The sequence below is a fragment of the Lygodium microphyllum genome, chromosome 8, assembly GCF_053477565.2.
Source record: "Lygodium microphyllum isolate KBCC chromosome 8, Lygodium_microphyllum_v1.1.10, whole genome shotgun sequence".
Taxonomy (NCBI): Eukaryota; Viridiplantae; Streptophyta; class Polypodiopsida; order Schizaeales; family Lygodiaceae; genus Lygodium; species Lygodium microphyllum.
In genome coordinates this window covers 29,469,348-29,483,263 of record NC_141142.1, presented here as the reverse complement: position 1 = coordinate 29,483,263, position 13,916 = coordinate 29,469,348, and positions in this window count along the sequence as shown.

Genomic DNA, 13,916 nt, shown 5'->3' with positions numbered 1-13,916 from the left:
TAAATATCTTATATCTTGTACTGTTGTGATTTGTTCTGTAGATTGAGATTGAAGATCTGGACAACTTTCTTGGAAGGGCCAAGGGCTCTAGGCCAATGAAGCTTGGAAAAAATCAAAGCCTTGGCCATTATATTGGAAACTTAAACAATCAAACAATTGTAATATATCATAGTAGATTGTCAAGCTCTCCAAGTCTACCAATGATGGCTTTGAGAGCTATCTCAAAGGTAATTGGATCTCAAGTTTTCAGCAGAGGTTTGGACAAGATCATTTTAGTGGAGAAGGAAGAAGCCATAAGAGTTTTTGGCTTCATGCCTGGATACAGTGGATCTAGAGCTGGATATTTTGGAGTTCTTGGCTCCTATTTCCTCTCTTATGTAGGAGATAGTAAGAATTTGAAGCTTCTTCCAGGCTATCGGAAACAAGAGTTTTTGAAATACAGAGGTCTTATTGAGTGGGATGAAACAAAAGATTCCTCTAGAGGCCCTGTCGAGCTACCTGAAACCAAGGACTCCTCTGAAGGCCCTGTTGAGGTGCCTGAAACTAAGGACTCTTCTGCAACACAATTAGACTAGAAGATACCAAAGATTAAGGGTTTCTTGAAACCCATCTTTTCCCAACTCTTTGTTTGGTTTGTAACTGACGAAGGAAATTCGGTATGGCAGCCTCTATACTATGCCAAACTCCCTTTTGCCACAAAGTGAATGAGATAAGGGCACCACCTAGTCATGGAAGAGCGGACTAGGACGCTATGCAAGAGGGAGAGGAGATTGTAAGGGAGAAGAGATGAAAACTAAGAGAGGGAGAGAGAGAGTGAGTGAGTGAGAATGAGAGAACTACGAAAAAATAGATGAATCAATAAACTTAAGAGATGGAGAACCCTCGGGACATAACCAATATACACAATATGGACACCAATATCCTGGGCTTATTACATTGTAGAGCATACATAAGCTATAGTAAGAGAAGGAATTCCATAAGCTCATGAAGGAGAATGGGGAAGGCTCAATAGGGCTGAAGGAGGCCTCTTTGCTCTCTCTCCTCTTTTCTTCTTACAAATTACAAAGGAGAAGGCCTCTTTATATAGGCCTTGAGGGTGTTTAGGGAGGAGGTTAAGATGTAATAGGAATTAATACCACCAAAGCTGCATTAAGGCGGTTCCACCAATGTGGAAGCTCCATCTAGATGTTTTGTTGACCAATTTGTACTTAATCAAGCTCCATCATAGGTGATTTGTCTCCATTCTCCCCCCCATAGCTTGAGTCCAAGAGCTCTCCTATAAAAAAATATAGAGAATCTTCATAAAATAAGATCATATCTAGCAATAATAGAGAGAGAGTAATGAGAGTTCATACATTACTACTACAACTAAGGATGATTTGAGGGTGATTTAGGAGGGGAATTCTAATGGTTTATTAGCTTGAGAGAGAGGATAAGAGAGGGGAAAGGGTTGGGGGTCTAATGAATAATGTTTTATGGAAGTGTTAAGTGTGGGGAAGAAAGTATGGATGTGTATTAAATTGGGAGGTGGTCTCCACTGCAGTTGGAAAAAGTTGGCATCCACCATTTTGGCCATATCTCCCGACTCGTAGCTCCAAAAAATTATAAAAAAATACCACCCGAAACTTCAGCTCACGCGCTACAACTTTCATGTTGAAAAGTTTTTTGGATCGGAGTGGAAGTATTTTTAAAAAATCTTACAAAATCATGTGCCTGGTTTTTCTTCCACTAATGCTTCCAAGAAGGATCCCATTTGGTTGAATTGTCATAAGGCTCCAAAGTCATGACATTATGAGCCTCACATGCCCTTTGGATGGCTCCAAATCCATTTCATATCTTTCCTTTTCACATTATACATTTTCCCTTCACCTTCCTCCATTGATCTTTACTCTTCACCCCCCCTTGGTAAACCGGTCCATGAAATATTTTCATCCAGTGATTTCTTGGATTTCCCAAGAGGTTGTTCCCACCCTCTTCTTTATTTCAAAGCTCCAAATGTACAAAAAATCAACAAAATGTTAGACAAATATTTTTTTGTGATTTTCTCGGATCATATAGCCCTCCCAAACCTGGCTAGAGGTATTTATGCCTCTAGACACTCTTTGGTATCTTGAGCTAACCCCACCCTGATGTGATAGGGTTTTAAGCGCCATCCATTTACACTGGTCTTGTGAACTTTTCCCTCAATGTCTTGAAGTTTGTAGGAGCCATTGTTGAATTTTTTTGTGACCCAAAACGGTCCCTCCCACCGGTAGAGAAACTTGCCATCCTTTCTTTTATCAAAGCGATTGTCATATCGAAGCACTAAAGATCCCTCCTTGATGTTTTTATCTGTTAGCTTCTTGTTGAAATTTTCTCTACGCTTCTCAGCTTCCTGGGAGTAGTGGTTGATGGCTTCTTCACGATCCAATTGTAGCCTCTCTAGGTCCAGTAATCTTTGATGTAACTTCTCCTTTTGAGAGCCTACTGTGCCACCTAATACCCGAAGGCTAGCTAATTTCACCTCAATAGGCAAAAGAGCCTCTTGTCCATAAACTAGATGAAAAGGTGTGAACCCTAACATGGTTTTGAAGGAGGTTCTGTAAGCCCATAGAGCTCCACTAAGGTGCTTGTCCCAATCCCGGGGCCTTGAATGTACCTGTTTGCTGATGATTTTACAAATCATTCCATTTACCTTTTCGACCAATCCATTGCATTGAGGGTAGTAAGGGGTAGAGTGTCGTCGTTGAATATTTAGCTTTTGCATGAGTTCACCCACCACATTAGCTCTAAACCCTGGTCCTCTATCTGATAGTATTTCAAGAGGGGTACCAAACCTACAACAAATGTGGTCAAAGATGAATTTACTCACTTCCTTAGCAGTGATTCTTCTAGTTGGCATAGCCTCGGCCCATCTAGTCATGTAATCTACCCCCATGATAATATACTCTTTTCCTGATGGAGTGCGTGGTAGAGGCCCTATGGCATCAATTCCCCACTTCTCAAAGGGTCCATAGACCTTGATTGGTGTTTGGGGTTCTGCTATGAGCCGTCGTGGTCCTGATTTCTGACATTCTTCACATGTTTGACACCAATATTTGACATCTCGGTGTAGACTGGGCCAAGTAAAGCCGGCTTGTAGAACCTTTCTACTTGTGATGTCGTGTGCAAAGTGGCCTCCACACACATCATCATGGCAAGCTTTTAAGATTTCATCAATTTTCCATTTTGACGGCACTTTCCTAAGCACACCATCCTTACCAAGACAATACAAACTGTCATTTACTATGCGATATCTTGTAGCCTTCCGAGCTAGCCACTGTCTTTCTCCCTTAGTCAGGTGTTTGGGAGCTTCTCCTTGTTCTAAGAGATGTAGAATATCTTCTAAGTCTTCCTTGCCTTGTCGAAGTGGGGGTTTGATAGCCACTGCTCCCACCATTGACTCATTCAGCTTTGATGATGCTAGATGGTCGGCATCTTTGTTCTGGTCTCTTGGCACATGATGTACTTGTGCCTCCCTAAATCTTCTCATAAGAGATTTGGCCTCTCTCATTTTACTAGAGAGGTTTGTATTTTTGCATGCCCATGTACCTTGCATCTGCCTTACCAATAGCATGGAGTCTCCAAAAGCATTCAATCTCTCGATTGAATTACTAAGACACCAACAAAGACCATGAATTAAAGCTTGATATTCTGCCTCATTGTTAGAGTGGACACCTTCCAAGATGATTCCTTCACAATAGATTTTCTCTCCTAAAGGAGAGAAAACAACGATGCCTGCGGCTGCCTTATTCTTAGTTCTCTTGTATGCACCATCAAAGTAGAGGCTATAAGCATCTACAAGAGTTTTTATGGATGGGGGTGGTGGAAGGTTCTTTCTTTTCACCACGAGATTTTTCTCATAGCACCTATTTGTCAAAATATCAGCCAAGCATGCCCGAGTTGTTTTTTCAACCTGCACTGTATAGTCAAACTCTTGAAGTCGGACCACCCACTTTGCTATTTTGTCAGAGATTTCCATATGTTGTAGTGCATAGGGAAACATATCCTCCACAGTGATGATCACAAACCTCTTTGGAAGTAAATATGGCCGAAATTTGGTTACTGCAAACATGAGGGCCAACACTAGTTGTTCCATGGAGGTGTAAGCCTTCTCTGAGGCTTTCATGAGGCGGCTGGCAAAATACACAGGCCTCATGAAGGATGTTTTTGGATCTTTTTGTAGGAGAGCAGCACCAATGGCCTCTTCTCCCACACTAGGGTTTACAAAGAATGTTTCTTCCCAACAAGGCTGGAGGATTATAGGAAGTGACCCCAACATTTTCTTTATCTCCTTAAAATGTCCTTCACTTTGTTCACTCCATACAAGTGTTTCTTGGCGTGTCAGTTGCTGCAGGGGGTATATGGCCTGAGAGAGTAAGTGTATAAATCTACCCAAATATCTTAGCTTTTGTAAGAAGGAGACCAATTGTTTGATGGAGGTTGGGGAAGGTAGAGCTAGCAATGTTTCTACCTTATTTGGATCTACCTCAATTCCTTCAATTGACACTACATGCCCTAGTAGTGTAACCTTGCTTTCCCCAATGTGGCATTTATCCTTATTTAGTTGTCCACCCAACCTAGCTAAGCGAGTAAATCCTTCATCAACCTTGCGTAGATGTATGTTCCTTGAGCTGTAAATACAAAAGTCATCTATGAAAACCCTTATGGACTTACCAAAGTAAGGTTGGAAAACCATATTCATGAATCTTTGAAAGGTTGCTGGGGCATTTGTGAGACCAAAGGGCATGACCCGAAAGGCAAAACAGCCCCATGGTGTGATGAAAGTGGTCTTCTTTTGATCCTCCTCTGCAATGCGAATCTGGAAGTAGCCAGAGTAGCCATCACACACCGTATACCGCTCATGTCCCGCTACTTCATTCAAGATTTCATCATGAAATGGGAGAGGGAAGTGGTCCCTCTTTGTTGCAGCATTTAGTGGCTTGTAATCTATGCATACTCGCCACTTACCATTTTTCTTTGGCCTCACTACTACTGGGGAGACCCATTCTGAATCTTCCACTGGGTATATGAATCCTGCATTCAAGAGTCTCTTCACCTCCATCAACAGTGCATCCTGTTGCACAACTCCCAGTCTTCTCAATCTTTGTACTATAGGTTTGCTTCCTTCTTTGAGTTGGATGTGATGCTTCACTGCAGTGATACCTGTAATGTGAGTATAATCAGAAATAAACAATGATGCATGCTTCTTGAGAACATTCACATAACCCTCCCTTTCTTCATCCTTTATATCCTTGGATATCATCTTCTCTAGGCTAGCATCCCACACATCTTCTCCTTGGATTCTTGGGTTGTCTTCTGATAAGGTAGGTTCTTTTAAGGTGACGCCCATAACTTCGAGAGTGCTATCACTCTCTTCACTTGAACTCTCTTCCTCTTCTACTGATGAGGAACATCCACTTGAGCTCCACTCATCGGCAGACGTTTCTAGTTCAAGGTTCTCTTGACGCCCACTCTTCAAGTTGTAAACCACCTTTTGATCGTGGCCACCCACCTTACGTGGCCTCAACTCCAGATCTCCTGTTGCCCAATCTTGCCTAGCTCCGATGCCCATAAGCCAAGGTCTCCCTAGGATGAGGGGATATCCTTCCCCCTTTACTGGCATCACATAAACATCCACTGCTGCAGTGATTCCAAAAACAGAAACTCTCAAAGCTTTCACTACACCCACACATGTGACTGCATCATTGTTGGCCATCTTTGCCCTGAAGGTTGAGGATTCCATTACTTCTAAACCTAATTGATGCATAAGTTTTTCTGTCATGACACAAACCTCTGCTCCACTATCGATGTATGTTTTTCGAATCCGTTTACCTTTAATTTGAGCCTCCACTATAGGCACTATATCTTTGAGTCCATATGCCTTGATTGCGCTAACCATTTTACCTTGCCTTGCCCTTGTGCTTACCATTTTTGACCATTGTCGTCGTAACTTTGGAGAGGCATGAAGTAGTTGTGGCCAAGTAATTTTTGGCCCTTGAGAGCTCACGTCTGCTACTAGATCATAAGGTTGTGTCCGAGAACCCAAAGGGAAGTCAGAGATATCAGTTTTAGACCTAGTTCGAGTCTTTCTCTTCTTCCCTTCATCTCCAGGTGCCCGTGATGTACTTGCCTCATTGGTTGCTTCCTTACTTGCCTCAGTCTGGACACGTACCCGCTTGATAGGCATGGTCTCTACTACATCTACCTTCATCTTACCTCTTGCTATTTCTTCTTGGAGCCTTCTATCCCTGACCACCTCCTCTATTTTTATGACATTAACATTTGGTTGAACAACAGGGGTTTCAGCTTGAACATAAGGTGGTTGTAAAATTGCAGGTCGTGACTGCTCTTGCTCTTGAGTCCTAGCACGAGGAGGGCTTACTTGTTGTCGAGGACCTCTGGCAGGGTGATCATATCTTCTAGGGTGAGGACAATTGTACATGCCATGTCCATTTTCTCCACAGTTGTAACACAACATCTCCCTTGCTTGTCGCCGCATTTGTGGTCGATTCCCACCATTCCCCTCGATAGGTCTTCTTACACCTTGCACAAGATTCACTCTCAAACCCTCTAGTTGATTAGTAAGATTGTTTATTTGTTGGATCATGTCTTCTTGACCTCTAACAAGGCCTGGTGCATTAGATACATTTGGGGAAACTTGAGAGGCCTCCATAGTTGTGATGTTGTTTCCCAAACCTGTTTGGCTAGCTTGGGCTTGGTACAGAATCTTTCGATTCTTTTCCCTAGTGATTCTCAAAGCATCTTCAAAAGTGTTTGGAAATTTCACCTTTACCTTCTCCCTAAGCAAGGGATACAAACCTGAAATAAATCGATCCTTTTGAAGGCAGTTTGGAGCTCTCTCTCCAGGGTTTAGTGAGTCTGACCACTGCCCCCAAAGCTTCAAAAACCCTTCCTCATAAGTTGCATAACCATAAGGATCACTTTGATGGAGGGCCAAAAGCCGTTGCCATAACTCTTCAGCTGAGTTAGTTTGTTGAAATCTCTGCAAGAAAGCTGCCTTCAATCCTTCCCATTCAGCTCTTTGGGCCGGATTTAGAGTTTGGAACCACATTCTAGCTTCTTCCTTGAGCACCAAAGGAAAAGCCCTCAACTTTAATGCTTCATCATCCCTCCCAGAGACAAGGAAGGCCATCTCAAGGTTGTCCAAAAAATCCAATGCATTTTCTCCATTGCGCCCAAAGAAGCTTGGAAATGCCATGTTGCCTTAGTAGAGTACAAAGATGAACACGTCTAGACTTAAGTTGTATTTTATGAGGGGAAGGATGAATGGGTTTACAGATGCATTGATTTCAGCAAGACGTCTAGGCCCCAATATGCTTCTAATAATGCCTTGGAATCTAAGCTTTGTGCTAGCTACAATATGCACAGTTTGCATAGCAAGTGGACGGATAGGTCCATACAACTCGTTGTGATTCATGAGAAACTATTATAATAGGATAAAGACATGTACATTGAAGGATGCATTGTAGTCTAGCATTGGGAAGATTATAGGTTCTGGTGATACAAGAATCTCCCTTAATCTTTTAGCTCCAAAGTACATGATAAGACGCTGTTGGAAGAAAATCTTCCTACTGATGCATACATTAACTTGGATGTTTTGTACAGAGTGGAAGGTGTAGAAATTTGGGCCATTATTATTATTCATGAGTAGAAACTACTTAAGGGAGTAGAGGGAATGCACTTTCTTGAATTATGAAGGATTTTTCCCAGAATGTTTCTTTTTGGATCCCACCAACTTTGCTATACGGAGAATTTGCTCACCAGTGATTGTTCTTGCCTTAGTGTGTCCATCCTCGGCGACATATATTTCATAAGGTGTGATGGCCACCTTTTCAACCACACCCAACCTTCGAGCTAACAACAGTTGAAGGTAGTCTTCATACTTTGCACTTCTACAAAACTCCACACCGTTCATGCATAATTGTCCTCCTTTGATGTGGATTAGGCCAGAGAGAGAGAGGGATTTGATGATTTGGAGACGAGGACCTTCCGGAAGAGCCTTTACTTTGTTTGCAAAACACTCACCACAATTATGAGAACCTAGCAATTGATGGCAACATGATTTTTTCCATTGTGAGAGAATGGAATTTCTAAGGTGAACACCTATTACCCGCATACGTGCCGTCATCCGATAGGCATACTTCCTTTCTTGGGCTTCCTTGGGAGACCATTGTGGGAGTCGTGGACTTCGATCAGCTTCAAAAAGAGTTGGTGAAAGCGTTGGAGAAGAGCCACTTGGAGTACTTGTTTTAGAGGATGCACCACCATGTGTTGTATCGTCCCGCATGGATGAGAATGTCCTCAGTGGGGGCACCAATTTATGACGAAGGAAATTCGGTATGGCAGCCTCTATACTATGCCAAACTCCCTTCTGCCACAAAGTGAATGAGATAAGGGCACCACCTAGTCATGGAAGAGCGGACTAGGACGCTATGCAAGAGGGAGAGGAGATTGTAAGGGAGAAGAGATGAAAACTAAGAGAGGGAGAGAGAGAGTGAGTGAGTGAGAATGAGAGAACTACGAAAAAATAGATGAATCAATAAACTTAAGAGATGGAGAGCCCTCGGGACATAACCAATATACACAATATGGACACCAATATCCTGGGCTTATTACATTGTAGAGCATACATAAGCTATAGTAAGAGAAGGAATTCCATAAGCTCATGAAGGAGAATGGGGAAGGCTCAATAGGGCTGAAGGAGGCCTCTTTGCTCTCTCTCCTCTTTTCTTCTTACAAATTACAAAGGAGAAGGCCTCTTTATATAGGCCTTGAGGGTGTTTAGGGAGGAGGTTAAGATGTAATAGGAATTAATACCACCAAAGCTGCATTAAGGCGGTTCCACCAATGTGGAAGCTCCATCTAGATGTTTTGTTGACCAATTTGTACTTAATCAAGCTCCATCATAGGTGATTTGTCTCCATTCTCCCCCCCATAGCTTGAGTCCAAGAGCTCTCCTATAAAAAAATATAGAGAATCTTCATAAAATAAGATCATATCTAGCAATAATAGAGAGAGAGTAATGAGAGTTCATACATTACTACTACAACTAAGGATGATTTGAGGGTGATTTAGGAGGGGAATTCTAATGGTTTATTAGCTTGAGAGAGAGGATAAGAGAGGGGAAAGGGTTGGGGGTCTAATGAATAATGTTTTATGGAAGTGTTAAGTGTGGGGAAGAAAGTATGGATGTGTATTAAATTGGGAGGTGGTCTCCACTGCAGTTGGAAAAAGTTGGCATCCACCATTTTGGCCATATCTCCCGACTCGTAGCTCCAAAAAATTATAAAAAAATACCACCCGAAACTTCAGCTCACGCGCTACAACTTTCATGTTGAAAAGTTTTTTTGGATCGGAGTGGAAGTATTTTTAAAAAATCTTACAAAATCATGTGCCTGGTTTTTCTTCCACTAATGCTTCCAAGAAGGGTCCCATTTGGTTGAATTGTCATAAGGCTCCAAAGTCATGACATTATGAGCCTCACATGCCCTTTGGATGGCTCCAAATCCATTTCATATCTTTCCTTTTCACATTATACATTTTCCCTTCACCTTCCTCCATTGATCTTTACTCTTCACCCCCCCTTGGTAAACCGGTCCATGAAATATTTTCATCCAGTGATTTCTTGGATTTCCCAAGAGGTTGTTCCCACCCTCTTCTTTATTTCAAAGCTCCAAATGTACAAAAAATCAACAAAATGTTAGACAAATATTTTTTTGTGATTTTCTCGGATCAGTAACCATTCTGTAAATCTTTGCTTTGCGCAAGAATTTAAATATCTATCTTTTCTTATTTGGGTAACAATTTGTATAGTCCTTGCTAAAGATTATCTATTGCTTGATGTGGTTGTATCTTTAAGCTTGAATTTATGCCAAATTTGTCGATAGAACCATTGAAAGACCTCTAATAAACTGTTGGCTTTGTGTCTTCCACCTCCATGTCTTGTGTGTCTGAAATATTTTGTTCTTGCTTGATAATGTGATTTTTCCATACCTTGGGTTGACCAGATAGATAGAGATCCATATTGTTTAATAAAGTATGGAGCATGGTTATATAGAATATGCTGCATAGTCAACAAATAAAGAAAGTTATTAAAAAACATTATATGAGTTCGACAATGAAGAAACAAACATATACAAACTTCTTACCATATAGTGAGTAAAGTGTTGATCACCCCAAGCTTCTGTCATCACCTTTTTGAAAAGGTTCAATTGGTTTTTAAAGTCTTTGAGATCATCATCATTCCATTCAGTCTTATCACAATAAAAAAACACTTTGTCTAGTGTTTCCCAAACTTTAGCTTTTATATTTTGAGCTTGTCCATTATCAGTGTGATCCTTAACTGCATTATGTAGGGATTTCCACTGATTGAATTTTATAGTTGAGCCACCATTTCTCGAGTTTATCTTGCCAAGTCTCCCATGAAAGCCTAGAAACCTTCTAGCCTTCACTCCACCAATAAATGGTTTTTTTGGGACACAATTACCATCCTTAGACTTTTGAAGATCTGGTTCAATAACAACATTGCCACCATGCAAACCAATTGCAGAGAGAAATTTTTCAACCTTTGTTATAGCATCTGTTCTAGTTGATAATGGCTTCAGCTTCCATGCAAATCCTATATAGAGATGAACAAGCTTTTTAATTATCCTGCAAAGTGCATAAAGTGTACAAATATGGGCATTCGCTAAAGGAATGTCCAAGACTGGTTTAAACTGTGGATCCTTATTGTACCTAGAGGGAGCTCTATTCCAATTGCTTGAGTTTAACTCTGCAGGTGACATGCAGTATAAGCAAGGAGATCTCGAGTTAGCTCCCTTTGATACATTATACATACATTTGAGTGTCTTTAGGTCACCAGCTATGTGCCACTCAATCCTGTAGTTCCCAAATCCTTCAACAAATAGCTCTTCTCCTGCTTGTTGCCTTTGAATAACATTAGGTATTGATGTTTGATGAAAAACCCAATATAGTATATCAAAATTCTCAGTATCTACCTCAAATGCTCCTAGCCACCAGATATTATATTCAGATTGAACACTAAATGATGTTGAGTGATTGCAATGACCTAACGAAAGTGCTCTATTCATCAAGGTGATAGAGATTCTCTCCAATTTTTTACATTTCAGAATCTCACTTTCATCAAGTTTAATCACAAATCTAGCCACTCCCTGTGCCTCTGCTACTGACAAGTCATAAAATTTGATCATTAAGCATTGTAGGGTGGGCAAGTCAAGGAAAATATTGTTAAATTCATTGAATGTAACCTCCTTTTTCTTGCCCTTGAAGCTAGCCTTGATATGAAAAGGCTCACCTAGAATCTCCATCACTTTGTTATTAAGTCTCTGTCTGATAATCCTAACCACAAATGGCTTCGAAAGTATGCAATTGCGTACCTGTCCTTGCTTCATATTTGATTGTAAAAGCTGGAAAAGTTGCATATAAGCATCTCGACTGATACCAATACTATCCAGTGTCTTCTGTACTAACTCAGAATCCAAAGAATGATCCTTTACAAATGACTCCAAGCATTGTTTCTTTGCCTTTTTAAATTTTTTCTTCTCCAAAATATCCTTTGAAACTACTGAAGGAAGAAGATGATAATAAAACTGAGCTGCTTGAATCTCTTTCACTTGCATTTGGTTGTAGAAGAGATCTAAGCAAAATTAACATCACAAATCAATGCAAGTAGTTTAAATAAAGCCATATTTAAGATTTTTCAAGTGAAAAAAAAATATACCTTGCTGCTTGGATTCTTTTACCACATCCTCCTCCTCCTCGTTTGAGATTCTCAATATTTTTAAGAGCTCTTTGTCGATTTCGAAGGCCTAATAAAGTTTGCTTTCGTTGATAAGCTTTGATACGCTTTTCCAATGAATGAATTTTTTGTTGATAATCTTCTAGCTTCTGCAACAACTCTATATTGTGTTTCATCAAAAGATGATTCTCTAGTCCAAGGATATCCTTTTCTGCAACAAGATTAAGTGTATAACCTAAAAATCCATTGTAGCCATTACCAATAAACCTCATTAATGATGAGCTATTATAGAAAGGAGGAGTGATATTTCTGCTAGGATCTTTGGGATATAGCTTTCCATCTAACCAAAGATCAATATTCTTCTTTCCTTCAAACCTCAGTATATGTTTCATAGACTCTGTAACCGTGATAGATTTTTTTATCTTTCTTATTGGTTCATACTCACTGTCCAACTCAATATGAAGATGATAGAGAGGTCTTTTATGAGAGCTACAGAGATCATTAGATGATTGATCCATAGCTGAGTTACAGAGAACATTGGGTGATTGATCCATAGCTAAGGATATGATTAGAAGCAAGAACGAAAACAAAGAAGAGACTACTAATAAGGAGGAGAGAAAAGAAGAGAGAAACGATGGAGGGAGGAAATCGAGTATCCACCAAAATTCAAATTGAATATTACTTTTCACTTTAATGAGGAGAGGTAAGATCTTCATTATGACAACCTTGCCAACTTTATGGCGACCTAGATTTCTAGGTTTGATGTGACCACGAGAATATCACGACAATGACTTATTAACGAATTTTGATATTTTAACTTACCAAAATATAAACCTTTTAAAAATTCTATAAAATGATTTTATTTCTTAAATTATTTTCTCTCTCTAGGATCTCTTACAGGGCATTTTCGAGACCTCAAGACTCCCCTAATGACAACGAGGTGCACTTGATTCATAAGAGATGTATTTCCCATAGTTGCAGTCCCTTGGTTCGCAGTCCCGTTGGTTGTGGTGGGAGTTTCAGTGTTTGGAGAGATCTTTCGCTTGGGAGCCATCGTCCGCAAGTGGATTCGAGAGATAAAGAAGGAGAAATGAATTTGAAATGGGAGAGCATAAGAGAAGATGGCTTGGTCGAAGATCGAGATAGGGGGAATTGAGCTAACTCTCTCCCTTATAGCCTCTTGGGGTAACCCCTCTCTCTCTCTCTCTCTCTCTCTCAACCTCCTTCTCGCAATCTCTAGGAGGGGTATCCTTCTACCTTCCTCTCTCTAGCTCTCTCTTGTAGCCTCTTAGGGTCTCCTTGTGCTTCTCTAAACTGCTCCCCATGCCTCTTATTTATAATGAATTAGAGAATAAGGGTTGTGGCTAAGAATTAGAAGAGCTCTTTGTGGAGGGGATCTTGGAAAAATCAGTGATCTGATGCTCAAATCATAAATTTGATGGTTTCATTGGCTCCGAAAGAGGGGTAAAACTCCAAGACACTTGTTAAGAAATCTTCTTGATCGCTCCTTCTTCTCCCTGTTCGAGGTGATATTTACTGCCTTTAAACTGTGATCGAGGAGTGCACGATTTCCCCAATCCTTCTTCTTTTTGTATTAAATCTCCAAAACAAGCTTTAAAAACCACTTGTTTTTTTTTACATGACATCCTGTTCTAGAAATCTCCATAACTTTTTAGGAAATTTACAATAGGTAATATCTCAAATATGCTAGTTTTTGCCAAAAAATCTAATATTTTTGGACCATTCATACTACACACATTAACACTAGTGATTAATATGGCTCATAACTCTCGTTTACGTTGTTACTTCCGTGAAGGGTGGCTATAGTCATTGTCAATCCGAGAAAAATGTCAGATTATGACTCTCGTTTTTTTATAAATATTTTTAATTAGATAAAAATTGTTAGTTATTAATATTAGTTAGTTTTTACTCTAGTTAGTCTTTAGTTAGTAACCTTACTAACTTATTAATTGACTAACTAACTTTGGGACAATGAAATGATGACATCTACATCGTTGTAATGATTAAACAAAGATACATTTACCAATGCACAAGATACTTTTTAATGCAAAATTATAAATACTAGTTGAATTTTTTAATGTGAAAATGTATGGAT